Here is an 11,385-nt window from a genome sequence, read left to right on the forward strand (position 1 = left end):
GGGGAGGAGCCGTTCCGCTGGTCGGGAGGGCTTCGGTGGGGGTTGGGGTGTGGTCCGGGGATGGCAAGGGGGTTACAGGGGGGCACTATCTGGCAGGCCGGCGCCATGTTGTACAGTGCAACCGCAGCAGGTCGGCGCCGTGCGCATGCGCGGCCACGGACCCGGCAATTCTCTGGCCGTTTGTGTCGGGAACGCAGGGAATTTTACACAGCGGGGATGGGGGGACTGGTAGGGGATGGTCCGGGGGTGGCGAGGAGGGTTCCGCGGGGACACTATCTGGCAGGCCAGGTCTGCGGGCGGCTGGTGCCGTGTTGTACAGTATGACAACAGGAGGTTATTGCCGTGTGTATGCGCGGGCATGGACCCGGCAATTCTCCGGCCGTTTATGTCGGGAACGCCATGAGTTTTACGTGGCACGGCTGCCAGCCCCCCACCAGGTGGAGCATCGGTGCGGGGGCGTCGCTGACTTTTTCATCGTAAAACTAGACACTTCCTCCGGATATAGCCTCAAAATCGGAGAATCCAGCCCGTTGTGTCTGAAGGTAGTAAATGCAATAATGAGGGTTTCTGTAGTATTAGGTCTTCAATACAGTTTCATTGGAATGGAGAAATCCTTTCCTAACTTAAAGCACTTCTAAAGACAGGCAATGCAATGAGGGTGAAAGTAGGTGGTCTTTGGTAATGAAGATGTGGGGCCAATAGGTTATCATGGGGTCAAATAAGTTGTGAAGAGTTTGATTCAGCCTCAGAGGGTTGGAGTTAGTGGCTTGGGAATGGATTTTTGTGGGCTTCGATCTTCCCAATACTGAACTGGTAAAAATGATAACTTGTCCCTCACAAGCAGCGTATGAAATTAGAGGCAGTAGAGGGGTTGAGAAAGGTGGTGGAGCTAGAGCAGGGTATCGTCAGCTAACCTGTGGAACATGGCGTGCTTTTAGATATCGCCGAGAGGCAGCACGTGGGCAAGAAATAGGGGGCCAAGGAGAGCTACTTGGGGTGCTCCAGTGTGGCCAGCAGAAGCGAAACTACTGCCGGCGATTCTCTGGTTATGACTGGATAAGTAAGAATAGAACCTGGCTAGTGTCGCCCTACCCAGCTGGATGATGGATCTATGGTCAAACACATTAAAGGACGCTGATAGGTCAAGAAAGGTGAGGAGGATAGTTTACCAAAGTCACTATCACATTGGATGTCATTTGTGACTTTGATTAGGAAAGTTTCACTGCTGTGACAGTGATGGAAACCTAATTGGAGGAGTTTAAAAAGAAACGTTGAGTCACAAGAAGGGCAAGGATTTGATGGGAGATTGGGTGCTAGTTTACACGGTCAGCTGAGTCAAGAATGGACTTTTTGTGAAGTGGGGTGATGGTGGCAGATTTCAAAGGAAGGGAACATGAATGATGTCAGCCAACATAGGGACAGGATGGGAAGTTATATGGTCAGCAGCTTAGGAGGTACAAGGTACCCAGATTCCCCGATACCTGAAAAACAGGTGATGGGTCTCATAGATAAAATAACATCAGTGAGAGCATGAAGGGAGATAAAAGAGAAACAAGACACAACTCCAAGCTCAGCTGTATGGCGGGGGAAGCGGAAAGGACGGCTGAAGCAGGGTTAGCTGACAGATATTCTCAACCGAAACATTTGTAGAGATCATAGATTGACTCAAAGGGCACTACCACCTCAAGCCCTAGAATTTTTAAAGCATTACAAGTTTAATTCGACTGGGAGAGCCCCAGGAGAACCATTTAAGCCTTTGTGGCGAGGTTCAAGAAGATTGCAGAGCATTGCGATTTTGGGTCTGAGTTAATGAGATGCCAAGAGATCGTTTAGAGTGTGGTGTTAACAATGAAACCATACAAAAGAAACTTTTGGCAGAATCGGAAGTCGATTTTAAAAAGGCGCTGAAGATTGCTTTAGCCATGGAAAATAGAGAGAAGGGCGCCCGGGGGTTACAAAGCACTCTGAGCAACGCAGTCCACCAGTTATGGGCGGAAACCACAAGCAGCAGTGGCACCAGGAGTGAAAGCCCTGGTCCAGGCAAGGAAATAAATATGAGAACCATAAGAGCCAGAAGGTATAAAAGATTCAACCCACAGCCTACGATAGACCCAGAGTGCACAGAGTGTTGCAGATGCGGGAGAAATCATCCCCCCCCCCCCCCCCCGACGTCTGCAGATTTAGTGAAACTGAATGCTTCCGGTGAGGGGAAAAGAACATCAGAGACATAAGTGCAAGTATAAGCAGAGCTTGCCCAGCACTAGTAAATTGAACACTACAGCACCAGTATACCATATGGAAGCTGGTCATGAGGTGGAGCGGAGTGTTATGATTGTCAATAATGTAAAAGTGGATAAAATGGCCTTGATCACAGTGAAGCTATTGGTAAACAGAAGGACGTTATGGATGAAGTGGACACTGAGGACTCAGCCACCGTGATGGGAGAGCAGACCTACCGGTACCTTCAAGTCTACCCCCTGCGGTTGAAGAATACTGGGACCAAGCTGATGACGTATAAAGGGGGAGGCCATAAAGATAAAAGGCACAATGATGGCCCCAGTGAGCTATCGACAGCAATCCGTTCAGCTACCTTTGGTCATGGTGGTTGGTCAGAGACCGAGTTTAATGGGGGGGTGATTGGCTCCAGGAGTTCAAAAGAAATTGGCTGGAGATTTTTAGCATCAAAGAAAGGGACTCACTAAGGTCATCAACAAGAACCAAGATATTTTTCAGGAAGAACTGTGAAAAAGAAAAGGAGTCAAGGTGAGAATTCCTATGAACCCGGAAGCCACCTCAAGATTTTTAAGGACCAGGACTGTGCCCCATGGGTTATTGGAGAAGATCAAACAGACTTGAAACAGCTGGAAGACCTAGGCATCATTCAACCGGTGCAATTTGCAAATGGGCAGCACCCATCATTGCAGTAGCTCTGTGGGGATTACAGTGAACCAAGCTATGAAGCTGGACAAGTACTCCATCCCCCAATTTGAAGATATATATGCAAAACTGGTTGGAGGCCAAATATTCACTAAGTTAGACATGTGTCGTGCCCACCAGCAGCTGGACGATACCTCGAGGGACTATGTGACCATAAACACCCATAAGGGGTTGAACCATTACACATGCTTGCCCTTCTGAATTTCTGTATTCCCCGTGCAATATTCCAAAAAAACGTGAAGAATTTACTGCAAGACTTGCTGGGTGTCATTGTGTACTTAGATGACGTATTAGTAACAGGACCTACAGAAGAACACTTGTTGAATTTGGAAGGAGTATTAAGGAGATTCCAGGAAGCAGGAGTGCACCTCAAGAGAGAGAAGTGCACCTACCAGGTTAATGAGGTGGCTTACCTGGGTAATCATGTGGACGCACAGAGGTTGCACCCCATGGAGGTCAAGGTGAAAACAATCAAGGAGGTACTGGCCCCTAGGAATATCTTGGAACTTAAACCGTTTCCAGGGATGGTTAACTATTATGGGTGGTTCCTCCCACACCTGTCAACAATGTTAGCTCCAGTACATACTTCATTAAAGAAACGCCAGCGGAGGCTCTGGAAGGCACCACAAATAGAGACATTTAACCAGGTCAAGCAGGTTTTGCAGTTATCGTGTTTACTGGTGCACTCCAACCCTACCAAGAATGATAATACTAATATGTGATGCTTCTCCATATGGTGTTAGAGCAGTTTTATCCTACAGAATGGACGATGGGTCAGAGAGACCTGTGGGATATATGTCGAGAACCCTTACAGACATGGAGAAGAATTATTCACAAATTGAGAGAGGTTCTAATTGTCATCTGTGGCATCAAAAAGTTCCATCAATATCTATACAGGAGACATTGCATTTTAGTGACAGATCACAAGCCACTGTTGGGTTTATTCAAGGAAGATAAGATGATTCCCCCAATAGCTGTGGCCCGGATAGTGCGTTGGGCATTGTTCTTGGCGGCTTATGAGTACACCATTGAACTTTGTCCAAATGGACAATGCAGATGCCCCGAGTCATAACCCTTAGCCTAGATGAATGCACCCCCTCCCCCACACACGCACTACCAGAAGAGGTAAGAATGAGCATGAATTTTCTGGACACTTTGCCAGTGTCAGTCCCATTATTGTTGAAGGTGAAACGGATGATATTGCACTGATGACAAAATGAGAGAGCTTCAGAGGAAATGAAGCCTTATCAGATCAGCAAAGACGAGCTTAACTGTGAGGATGGTATCATCCTCCAGGGATCAAGAGTGGTCATCCCCGGGCCAGAAAGAGAATTGCTACTGGGAGAGTTACACAGTGCCCATCCGAGAATGTCTAAAATGAAAATGCTAGCGAGAAGCTATGTGTGGCGGCCTGGCATCGATGCTGCAATTGAAAGAGTGGTAAAGCACTACGATCAGTGCCAATTTCATCAGAGGTTTACCTGCTGCCGCTCTGGTACATTCATGGGAATGGTCAGGTCGACCATGGGTTCGGGTCCACATCAACTATATGGGACAATTTGGGGGGGTGTGTGAGTGACCTGGCAGAGTTTCTCAGATTAGAAAAAATGAAGTTCACCTTGCGGGGTTCTGTGGGGGGGGGGGGGGGGGGGTTGCCCGGAGATGGCAGCCGTTTATCGGAGGCTGGGGAGTTGGGAGGGGGGGGGGGGGGGTGGCGGGACGGTGGGGTATTTCATTGAGTTTGTTATTTGCAGCCCTATTGGTTTGTTTTGATCTGTGATTATGTTAGTTATGTGAATATATAAATGCCTCAATAAAATATATTTTTTTAAACTACATGGGACCCTTGTTGTGCGTAATGTTTTTGTAAGTGGACGCCCATTGAAAGTGGACGGAGGCGTTTGAGATGAGATCCACAACTAGCCACAGATGAGAAACTACGCCAGTGTTTCGCAACCCATGAGGTACCAGAGGTCCTCGCTTTGAACAACAGAACGGCTTCTCCAGTGCCACGTTTTAGAAGTTTATGCCTTTTTTGTTATGGTTTCAAAATGACAAAGCAAACAAAAAATGCGCAAAATTTAGGGCTAAATGATTCAGAATTTTTTTTTGACAAAAAATTAATGTACAACATACTTGAAACAGTAAAATTCTCAGCAGGGACATTTGAAGATTTGTTTCAGAAATCCGATCATACGAGTCCTTAAGACAATCTGCTTTTTAAAAAATTGCAGATCAACTCTGTTAACCACACCCATTCATTGCTCCCAACAAAATAGCAGAGTTGCAGGGGTGCAAGTGGCGTTGTTTTCCTTCTTGTGCAAGTTATTTCTCAACTTCTAATAGTTTGGAAATTAAAATTTGCCAACAATAAACATTCCCCACAACAGTGCGGTGTGAATGGCAACGATGAGAACGAGGGGATAATTGGAGGGCAACTCATTGAATGCAACAGGTGAGCAACGGAAGTTTAAAGAATGGGAATGTCATTGTCGTGGCTATTCCCCGTGGCCATTCACAGGCCATTGAATCCTCTTATGCTCAATTATTCCAAACATCTCTTTTCAAATTGTTTCAAACTTCATTTTTAAAAATGTACACTATTTCATTACTAGCCAAGTAGATTGACAGTGACAAAGTAATAATAAAAAAAAGTAAAGCAGGCTGGTTAAGCCATACGAAATGATAAACCTTTCCAACATGCTCTTTACACGATTCCACAACCATGTTTGAAATTACAAGTTTGCAATGTGACATGCAGTCCTTGGCAGCTATCAGGGTGGGTTATGTATATAGTTTGTCTCTGTAGACATTCCAAATTACAGCCCACATCTGGGGAGGCGGGGGGAATAAAACAAACGACTATAAAGAAACTGCCAAAATAATAAATAACCACTACTTGTCTACATCACAATTGAATGTTTAGTGTTATGAGCTGTTTGGGCTTGTGGACTTTGAAATGGTAAAAATCATGCTTTACAGAGAGAGGGTTCAATGACTTGTTTTTTTAGTACGAAGTCTTACAACACCAGGTTAAAGTCCAACAGGTTTGTTTCGATGTCACTAGCTTTCGGAGCGCTGCTCCTTCCTCAGGTGTTTTTTTAGCTAATGATCTGTCGGGATTGTCCATAGCCAACCATTCCAGCCTGCGACGCTCCTTGATTGCTTCCCATCTGGAGGCCGATGATGCTCTTGCCCTGGGCCAGCTGCTCATCAGTGAACTCACGCTCGTTCTCCTGTGCTTTCTTGTGGAACCAGTTCATATCGCCATGATAATGTCCATCATTTCTTGTTACTGCAATGCTTCCCAAAGCCATGGGGGTTCTCTGAACAGCAGCCATATCCTTCGATTCCCACAGATCCACAGTCTGGAAGATGTCAGTTTTGTTGACTCCATACGCCTCAGCGGCTGTCAAAAATCGGGACACCTGTTCCATTTGTTTAAAAGCCTTGTCAGTGCCTTGAATCTTCTTAATGGGTTTCTTGTCCTCTGAATCGAGACTGTTAATCAGTTGGCTCAATATTGTGCCAAACTTGGAAACAGGTCTCCCAGGCTCAGGTCGACCCACACCGGCTCCACACTGAGCAACAATCCACTCCACTAGCCGCTCCTCCAGTTCAGGTTCTTCTCGATCTTGTTCCGAATGTCCCAACTAAGTCCAAAAGAAGGTCCTGTATTGGCCATCCTTATCAGTTAAGTAATACTTTTATTTTATTTTCCCCCGCCCACAGGAGTCACAACTTGCTGCTTTCACTTCTCAAGCCGAGAGTCAAGTTTATGCCTTTTAACGGAATCAAACATATCTGAACGGCACCGTATCGATCTTCATCCAATGGACTGGCTGTGAGAGCAGTGCAGACGTTTAAGGCTGGCTTGAAGAAGCAAATATCCACATCTTTAAATACCAAGTTGACTAGGTTCCTGTTGTCATATAGGATCACTCTGCATATGACTACTGGAGTCTATCCAGCTGAGCTGTTGATGGGTCATCCGTTGAGGACCAGGTTAAGCCTGATGTACCCAAACTTAACAGGGAGGATGGAGACAAGCCAGAGGAACCAGAAGAGGAAACATATGTAAGAATGCAAGAGAATTCGAGGTAGAGGATCCAATGTTTGTGACAAATTTCGGCAACGGATCAAATTGGGTTCCAGTAGTTGTGCCCAGAGCAGGGTCAGTACCGGTCCTACGAGGCTGAAGAACAAGACAAGGGGCGGGATTCTCCGACCCACTGCCGGAATCACGCCACGCCGGTCGGCAGGCCCCCCCCGCCCCAGCGATTCTCCAGCCCGCGATGGGCCAAAGTCCCGCTGCTGTCATGCCAGTCCCGCTGGCGTGAATCAAACCACCTACCTTACCGGACTGGCGGCGCGGGCGGGCTCCGGGGTCCTGGGGGGGGGGGGGGGCGATCTGGCCCCGGGGGGGTGTCCCCACGGTGGCCTGGCCCACGATCGGGGCCCACCGATCTGCGGGCGGGCCTATGCCGTGGGGACACTCTTTTCCTCCCGCCTCGGCCATAGCCTCCGCGATGGCCGATGCAGAAGTGACCCCCCCCCATGCATGCGCGGGGATGACCTCAGCAGCCGCTGACGCTCCCGCGCATGCGCGGACTTCCGCTGGCTGGCGCAGTCCCTTTGGCCCCGGCTGGCGTGGCGCCAAAGGCCTTTCCCGCCGGCCGGCGGGGCACCAACCACTCCGACGCGGGCCTAGCCCCTCAAGGTGAGGGCTTGGCCCCTAAAGGTGCGGAGAAATCCGCACCTTTGGGACGGCCTGACGCCGGAGTGGTTCCCGCCACTCCATCCCGCCCCGCCGGGTAGGGAAGAAACCCCCCCGAGATTTTAAAGAAGCATGTAGATCACTTACATGGGAGAGTCCGTGGCTGGTTTAGCTCAGTGGGCTAGACAGCTGGTTTGTGATGCAGAACAAGGCCAGCAGCACGGGTTCAATTCCCGTATCAGCTAAGAATTCTGAAGGAGGGGGAGAATCCCGCCACAACGCTCCAACGCCGGGCCACCGATTCTTCGGCGACCGGAGAATCAGCGCCAATCGCGACTGCAGCGCCGGTTGGGGGCCGCTAAAATAGGCACCCGTGGCGATTCTCCACGGTCGACGGGCCGAACCCCCGCCAGTGTGGTCCATACCTAGTAACACCCAGCCGGAGCCCGGACCCGCAGCCGATGAGGACGTCCTGGTGCGGGGGGGTGTTGGGGGGGGGTGTGGGGGGGGCGGGTATCTGACTCTGGGGGGGTGCATCCACGGAGTCCAGGCCCCCGATTGGGGGTTTCAGATTGGTGGGCGGCCGCGATCTGGAGGGGGCCGATCTCCTTCCGCGTGGGCCCGCTGTTCGGTCGCCGACATGTTGCTCCGCGCCGGCGCGGAGATGGCAACTACGTGCATACGCCGGTGCGGAGACGGCCATTGCGCGCATGCGCAGACCCGTGCCGGCCGTGCAGATCCGGCATTCGGCGCCGGAGCAGCGCGAATGCTCACGGCCGGCACGCATTAAAAACAGCAAAATAAATGACAAGGGACTTTTGGTGGGGAGGTGATGGTACAGTGATAATATCACTAAACTAGCAATCTAGAAGTCTAGGCTAATGTTTTGGGGACATAGGTTCAAACTCCACCAATGGGTGGAATTAAAGTTCAATTGATATTGTAAATAGTCCTGTAAAAGTTAAACCTTTAGGCAAAAAGTAAGGGGCCAACTCGTACATGAGTAATATTTTCAGTGGATATAATGAGCCGTTAATGCTTATCATAACATTAGTGCCAATCTTCAGGTTGCCTGAATACCTTTAACACAGAGAGAACAAGGAAGAAAATAACATTTTCTTTAAAGCGGGAGAAAGAAATGAGTGGATTAAAAAATACAGCTTCGCACTTTTTAAAAATAAATTTAGAGGACCCATTTCATTTCTTCCAATTAAGGGTCAATTTAGCGTGGCCAATCTACCTATCCTGCACATCTTTGGGTTGTGGGGGAGACCCACGCAAACACAGGGAGAATGTGCAAACTCCACACGGAGAGTGACCCAGAGCCAGGATCGAACCTGGGACCTCAGCGCCATGAGGCAGCAGTGCTAATCCACTGTGCCACCGTGCGGCCCCTACTGCTTCATACTTTACATGAAGGAATAAGTGTCACCCTTTCAGAAAAGGATAGGGGGATCCAGCGGTGTGAGACGTGTGTGAGGTGGGGTGGAGGTGGGCGGTAGGAAAGCCTGCATGTTTGGAGACAGGAAAGCGAGGTGAACAAGCAGAGGCAGTTGGTGCTGTGGAGGGAGGTCTGAGGTTATCTGTGATATGGTGGAAGCAGCTGGAGCAGGAAAGTCAGAAACTTGCCCAACCAAAGCAGCCAATTCCCTCCAGGACACAGGCACCACAATACAATGCAATGGAAAGAAAACCCTAACTGCACAACATAAATTCTTAGCATTACACAATTTACAAAAAGATCCCAGACCCCTTCTCAACCTCTACCTAATTGGGGATTTCTGAAGGCTGAGAGAGTATACTCACCACTCCTCGGATCACGGTAGTACAGTGGTTAGCACTGTTGTTTCACAGCTCCAGGGTCCCGGGTTCGATTCCCATCTTGATTGACTATCTGTACAGAGTCTGTACGTTCTCCCTGTGTCTGTGTGGGTTTCCTCCGGGTGTCCCACACAAGTCCCGAAAGATGTGCTTGTTGGGTGAATTGAACATTCTGAATTCTGCGTGCAGCTCAATCAGATCATTTAGCACATGAAAATAAAATATATAATAGGGCAACACAAGGTATACAATGTAAATAAATAGACACCCGCATCGGGTGAAGCATACAGGGGTGTAGTATTAATCAGGTCAGTCCATAAGAGGGTCATTTAGGAGTCTGATAACAGCGGGGAAGAAGTTCCTCAAAAATCTGTTAGTGCGTGTTCTCAGACTTTTGTATCTCCTGCCCGATGGAAGAAGTTGGTCGAGTGAGTAAGCCGGGTGGGAGGGGTCTTTGATTATTGAGGCATGATCAATTGAACAAAGACTCAGGTTGGATACAACTGAAGCTTTATTGCGCTAAGATGTGTGGCCTCCCACAGCAGCTGGCGAAATGGCTGCTGAATGGAGGACACGCATATTTATACTCCGCCTACTGGGCAGAGCCAGCAGGTAGGGACTACCGGCGAACCTGTAGTACAGGTCCTACCTTACATCACCTAATACAGGTGCAACAGTGGTTTACCACATTCACCCCCTGTTAAAATTGAGTCCGGCGGGGGTGGTGGAGAACTATATACAGCAATGAATTTATATTTACAGTATTTGATCAGAAACAAAAATGTCTTTTGAAGTCCGGTGCCAGTTAGAGATTTAACCGGTCTGGTGCTTTGATGTTCCGCTGGGAGCGACGTAGCGGTGGCGGCGATGTCGATGCTGGCCTGATGTTCGGTGACTCTGGGAGCGTGCCAAAATCCTCCTCATTCTCGGGCGTGGGCAGGGGAAGGACTGATGATCCTGGTGGGGTTAATGCTGGAAGCGTTGGGGGAGGGGAGGGTGACGCCGGGCCGGAGAGGTGTGTGTGTGTGGAACCTGCTGGTGCCAGGTCCCTGAGGGAGACATATCTTGGCGGCCGTCGGGGTACGCCACGTAGGCATACTGGGGGTTGGCATGGAGCAATTGCACCCTTTCCACCAACGAGTCCGCCTTGTGGAGGCGGACGTGCCTTCGGAGCAGGACGGGTCCTGGAGCTGCGAGCCACGTCGGGAGCGACACCCCAGATGTGGACTTCCTGGGGAAGGCAAAAAGACGTTCATGGGGTGTGTTGTTAGTGGCAGTGCACAGCAGTGACCGAATGGAGTGGAGTGCATCAGGGAGGACCTCCTGCCAGCGAGAGGCTGGGAGGTTCCTGGACCGTAGGGCCAGTTGGACGGCCCTCCATACCGTCCCATTCTCCTTCTCTACCTGCCCGTTTCCCCGGGTGTTATAGCTGGCCGTCCTGCTGGAGGCGATACCCCTGCTGAGCAAGAACTGACGCAGCTCATCGCTCATGAATGAGGATCCCCTGTCACTGTGGATATAGGCGGGGAAACCGAACAGAGCGAAGATAGTGTTTAGGGCTTTGATGACGGTCATGTTGGGGCATGGGATGGCGAAGGGGAACCTAGAGTATTCGTTGACCACACTGAGAATATACGTGTTTCGGTCGGTGGAGGGGAGGGCCCTTTGAAATCCAGGCTGAGGCGTTCAAAGGAGCGGGAGGCCTTCACCAGGCGCGCATGGTCCGGCCGGTAGAAGTGCGGCTTGCACTCCGCACAGACCTGGCAGTCCCTGGTGATTGTCCGTACTTCCTCGACGGAGTAGGGCAAATTTTGTGCCTTAATGAAGTGGTACAACCGTGTGACTCCCAGGTGACAAAGGCTGTCGTGCAGGTTCTGGAGTCGGTCTACTTGTGCGCTGGCACATGTACC

The 11,385-nt window shown here is 49.8% G+C and overlaps 1 pseudogene; it reads right to left on the reverse strand.

Moving 5' to 3' along the window:
• Nucleotides 1–5,811: 5,811 nt before the first annotated feature.
• LOC140395614 (transgelin pseudogene) lies at nucleotides 5,812–6,702 on the reverse strand (annotated as a pseudogene).
• Nucleotides 6,703–11,385: the final 4,683 nt, after the last annotated feature.

The sequence above is a fragment of the Scyliorhinus torazame genome, chromosome 2 (assembly GCF_047496885.1).
Source record: "Scyliorhinus torazame isolate Kashiwa2021f chromosome 2, sScyTor2.1, whole genome shotgun sequence".
NCBI lineage: Eukaryota > Metazoa > Chordata > Chondrichthyes > Carcharhiniformes > Scyliorhinidae > Scyliorhinus > Scyliorhinus torazame.